The 5782-nt window shown below is 39.2% G+C and overlaps 1 pseudogene; it reads left to right on the top strand.

Moving 5' to 3' along the window:
* Positions 1-4908, top strand: part of LOC100961343 — a 5938-nt pseudogene extending 1030 nt beyond the window's left edge.
* Positions 4909-5782: the final 874 nt, after the last annotated feature.

A 5782-nucleotide genomic window follows, 5' to 3' on the forward strand; every position in this document is an offset into this window, starting at 1 on the left:
CATCTAAGAGTAATCTTGTTATCCAGGCAATATTTGTTTTATTTGATTTAAGTGCTACTTACAGCCTTAATATCCAGTGGCTTCTTTGAAGCTAAAATTTTCCTTCTAATTATGAAAATAACAAGGAGTATTGAAGTCCATACCTAAAAAGATGATTAATGTAAATATGCAATTTTCAAAATAGGAAATCAATGAAGCTAACAAGCATGTACTTTAACTTAGTAAACACAAAAATAAAGTTTAAAATCACATTGGGCTGCCATTTGTATCTATTTTCCTAGAAAAGTTTGAAATTTAGACATTGCCTGGTGTTGACAGGGATGTTGATTTATGAAAATTCTGACACATTTCTGAATATGGTGTTGGACAGGTAGGGTTAAACATTAATAGTCAGAATATCAGTGTGGGGACTTGATAGGGTCAAGTAAAAGGAATGATATTTGTTTAGATTGTTTTGTGTTTATATTGAGACTCCAAAAGGAAGTATCTGTTAGGGCCTGATATGCGTCTAGAAAATAGAAATAAAGCAAAAATAAAATAAAGTTACTCCTTCAGTTGATTATAAATTCTAGTGAGAAAACATCATCTATGAAGACAGTAAAAGGGGCTGCTAAGAAGCAGACAGGATTGAGAACATGTGCTTTAAAAAGTAGGTTAAGCCTATCCTCTTTGAGGAAGGCCTGATTTAGCTGGGACATGATTTATAAAAAGGAGGCATCTGTAAGAAGATCCAGGAAATGAGCTACCTATGCAGAGAGAGGGAAGGATGATGATTCCGGAGCAGGAACAAGCTTAGAGTATTAGAAAGAAAGAAGGAATGACAAAGAAAAAAAGAAAAGAAAAGAAAAGAAAAAAGGAAAGAAAGAAGAAAGAAAGAAAGTTAGCCAGCCAGCCAAGGAGGGTAGATATTGGAACAATGAGATGAGAAGTACAAGATAACATTGGGTAAGGAGGCAGATATTCTAGCTGTTTCACATATAAGAAAAAACTTGACTTACTCTTATTTCAAACCAATTTTTCTTGTTTCAGTTTCTAGGACTGATTCTTGAGTAGACTCATAGAAATCAGTTAGGAGGCTGGAGAAGTGATTCATCAGAGATATGAAGGTATTGTAGATGGTGACAATGAAGACAAAAAAGATGGTCAGATTTGGGATATGTTTTCCGGTATAGAATTATCAGGATTAATTAATTCAATACAGGGATTGAAGTAATGAGACCAATCAATGATTAATTATATGGTTTTAAATTGAATAACGTTGATTTGATGGTGTCATTTAGTGGGATAGAAAAGATAAGGAAGATCAAGATCAAGGAGGAAAAACGAAGTATTATTAATTTTTCCAGGCATTAGGAGTCTGACAAGTTGGTAACTGACTACGTTTGGTTCTGGAACATAGGAAAAATCAAAAACACACTGAGATAATTATATTGTTCCCTCATTCCAGGTGCTATTTTTCTAGCACTAAACCACATGGGGAATTTTACTATACCATTGCAGTGAATTCACCCAGGCAGTTTCCTGTCTCATGAACCTAATGCCTGTGACTTAACTACAATTTAAGGATAACTGAGGGTTACAGCATGGTAACACACATAGGGACACCTTCCACACATACACATATTTGTACATGAAAGCAAAGAAAGGTAATGTTAATGTTTATAATGTTATAAAGAGTATAAGTTCATCAAAATCAAAATCAGACCCCATAGCCAAAGCTAAAATAGCCTCTAAAAGAGGCCCAAAAAGGTTACATCCATTTGCATTAGAAGGAGCTTGAACAGAGCTTTGATTCGTAAGTTAAACCTCAAAATAGGTGAAATACAATAACAATATTTAAACAAAAAGCCATTTTAAAAAAATGTACTCATGATTCTATTATATGAATTTCTAAAGTAAATACTCCCCAGGTATATACATATGCATTATAAAAGTAGAAATACACACATGGAATGGCAGAATACTAACATCAAGATGCTTTCTGTTTGTTTTTCTGATGTTATAAAAGAAATGCAACTAGAAAGTGATATACTAGAATAATTGGACTATATTTTTAGTATTTTACTTTATAAGAATAATGGCTGTCATATCTTCATGAGAGTTTATAATACCCTTAATGAATTTTTGTTTGTAGGAAATATTTCTTAATAATTTAAAGTAGGTAAAGTAAGGGACCCTGCCTTGTCTTCCTTCCCAGAAGAGCCTTTCCTAACTAACTGCTTAACACTACTGTAGTCTTTTAGATTTTTGACTGTGGGATTCATTGTGTGAAATGGAGTGAGAAGGAATGTGCCCTTGGGAAACAAAGTATAAAACAATAAAAGTTTGATTTAAAGCCCTCGGTCTCTACAAAATATTCAGTTTTCACTTTCCTAATAGAAATTTTTTTTGGGGGGAGGGTAGAGCAAGATAGTGAACCAGAAGGATCATTCAGCTGAGCTTTCCTAGAAGGACTAGGGAAAAAGAAGAGAACCCAGTCATACCTGGTGGGAGACCTTACTCAGAGTCATACAGTGAGGAGGTGGTGAGCTAGACACAACCTCATGACATGTTCTGGAGCAGTGGAAATCTGATGAATTAGGCAAGTGACTGTGACCAGCTGGGATTGGCTGGCTCCATACAGAAGTCAGGTATGGGAGGAAGCCTTTTTGGAGTTTTCAGTTGTTAGGGGAAGCTGTGTGTTGAGTGGAAATCTTGGAAGACTGTGTGGACTCCAACAGTATACAACAACCAAATTTGAATGCCTGTTGGAATAGATTTGTCATAGGTTTGGTGGCTGGTGAGGCAGCCATACTGAGAAGGTCTCTGCAGTCAGGGGGCTGCCATTATGAGAAGGTCATGAGAAGGTCTTAGTAGGGACCTAAGGCACAGCTATCTTAACTTCACCTGCTGGGTTCAGAACACCCCTTTTAGGACAGTCTAAGGGACTCCTGCACACCATGGGAACTGGAGTCAGTGATCACTATGAGACTTGCCCCTGAAGGATTCTTGTGTTTTAAGATCTCAACCCAGCATGGTCTGAATGCTGAAGAAATAATCAGGCAATCACCAAAGGCAACTAAGTTTGAATAAGGACCATAGAGGTTTCTGGCAGTGGTCTCTGTCTCCTAAAAAACCCCACAGTGCCACCTGGTGTCCCAGTGACATATTGCAACATACTATCATCAAGACCAAAAGAGGCAGTGAGAAGTAAAAAGGAGAACAAGGAGGTGAATAAGAAGAAAGAACACATGAGGAGGAACCAACAGAAAAATTCAGGCACCATATAAAACCAAAACAGAGGTACTCCCTCAAGGGACCGTGAGGCAGCTACTGTAGAAGATTCCACCTATAAAGAATTAATGGATGTGATAGAAAGGGAATTTAAAATATGGATGATGATAAAAACAATAAAAGGAAGGACAAGAAAATGGAAAGACAGACCCAAAAGTCAGATTAGAGATATGTAGAACACAGAAAGGATATGGTGCAGCTTAAGGAAATGAAGAATGCAATCAGGGAATGTAAAGATGCAGTAGAAAGTGTCAAAAATAGGTTAGACCATGGAGAAGAAAGAACCTCAGTGCTAGAGGATAAAGTTTTTGACTTAACCCAGCAGTCAAAAAAGCAGAAAAGGAAAGAAAGCAGAACAGGTGCTTAGAGAACTATGAGACTCCATGAAGCATTCAAACACACAAATAATAGGGATTCTTAAAGAGGAAAAAGATTGTCCCAAAGGAATTGAAGCCATACTGGAGACTATGATAAATGAAAACTTCCCAAGATTTACTAAAGGCCCTGAGACACTCTTTTGAGATGGATATTGAACCCCAGATCATCTCAACTCTAACAGACACATTGTAATGAACCTGTCCAAAGTCAAGATGAAAGAAAAAATTCTGCCAGCAGCCAGGAGTAAGCACCAACTGACCTACAGAGGCAGACCCATTAGGATGACAGAGACTTTTCAACTGAAACCTTATAAGTCAGAAGAGCATGGTCATCTACCTTTGACATTCTTAAACTGGACAGATCCTCTAAACAGAAATTAAATAAAGATACAAAGGACTTAACTTTGACCTTAGAACAAATGGGATTAACAGACATACACAGAATACAGCATCCCAAAGCTAAGTTATACACTTCTTATCAGCCCATGGCACATACTCCAAAATTGACCACATCTTAGAATACAAATCAAACCTCAGTAAAATAAAAAGAATAGAAAATATACCTTGTGTCTTTTCAGACTACAAGTATACCTGTGTCTTTCTCAGACCATGAGATTATCTTTTTTGCACTGTTTGAAGTGCCCTTGCTCAAACTTCTTGCTGCCCACTGCACTGTGGGACACCAGCACATGATCCCAGAAAATGCTCTGGAAGAGATCACCATAAACATTGATACCAGTGCTGTTCTGGCTGAAATTTCTGCAGGACCAGGAAGAGAACCAGTTCAGACTTTGTACTTGCAGTCACCAGCTCTGGAATTAGATAAATTCCCAAAAGATGTCAGGAATGATATCTACCCTTTGATAGCCTTTGGGCTACGTTGGCCCTAGCAGCCACAATAGGAGGAGTTGACATCACCTGTCGTGCCCCCCTTTGTTAAGACTCCAACACCTGAACCAGCTAAGGTGGAGACCTGCAAGGTGATACTGATGCAGTGCAACATTGAGTCAGTGAAGGAGGGAATCAAGCACCACCTGACACTTCTGCTAAAGCTAGAGGACAAACTGAACCAGCACCTGAGCTGTGACCTGATGCCAAATGAGAACATCCCAGAGTTGGAGGCTAAGCTGGTGCAGCTGGGCTTTGTTGGTGAGGCTGACCAGAGCCAGCTGACTTCTCTGCTAGAGGAGACCCCAAACAAGTTCAATTTGCCAGGAACAGTACCCTCAATTCAGCCACTGTCAGTGTCTCCTCTTAGAGCTCACTTGAGCCAGGCTCCTCTCTGAGCTGTGGCTGTCACTGGACATGCTGCAACCCTCCTGTCTTTTTCCCCAAGTCAGTATTACCCTGTGAAGCCCCTTCTCTCCTTTATTATTCAGGAGGGATTGGGCGCTTCCTGGAAGCATCCTCCTCCCCTCCCCTTTCTCTTCCTCCCCTCTGCACTTTGTTTACTTGTTTTGCACAGAAGTGGGCCTAGGCCTTCTCAGCAGCCACCTTCTAGTTGGGGGCTAGTAGCTGATCTGCCGGCTCCCACCCAGCCTGTGTGGAAAGGAGGCCCACAAACACTGGGGGAGCTGAATTCTATAATCCTACTGGACGTCCGGGGTGGGAGAGAAAGGTTGTGCTGCAGTGGTGGCCCTAGGGGGCCATTTGATTTGCCTCAGTTGCTGCTATAATAAAAATCTACTTTTTGCTAAAAAAAAAAAAAAGAAAGAAAGAAAGAAAGAAAATAAAAAGAAAAAGATGGAGGAGTACTACAAGAAAACCTATGCCCAGAAATTTGACAATGTGGAGAAAATGGATCAATACCTGGAATCACCCTCTCCCTAGACTTAATCAAGAGGAAATAAATCTCTTAAACAGACCAATTTCAATTATTGAGATCAAAGAAACAATAAAAAATTTCCCAACAAAAAAGAGCCCTGGTCCAGATGCTTTCACACAAGAATTCTATCACACCTTCAAAGAAGAGGTTCTACCCATACCACAGAAATTATTCTAAAGAATTGAGGAGGAAGGAAACTTCCTGAATATGTTCTATGCAGCAAACATCATCCTGATACCAAAACCAGGAAAAGACCCAACTAGAAAGGAGAACTTCAGACCAATTTTACTATGACTATAGGTGCAAA

The sequence above is a fragment of the Otolemur garnettii genome, unplaced genomic scaffold, assembly GCF_000181295.1.
Source record: "Otolemur garnettii isolate 467f Iridium unplaced genomic scaffold, OtoGar3 scaffold00095, whole genome shotgun sequence".
NCBI lineage: Eukaryota > Metazoa > Chordata > Mammalia > Primates > Galagidae > Otolemur > Otolemur garnettii.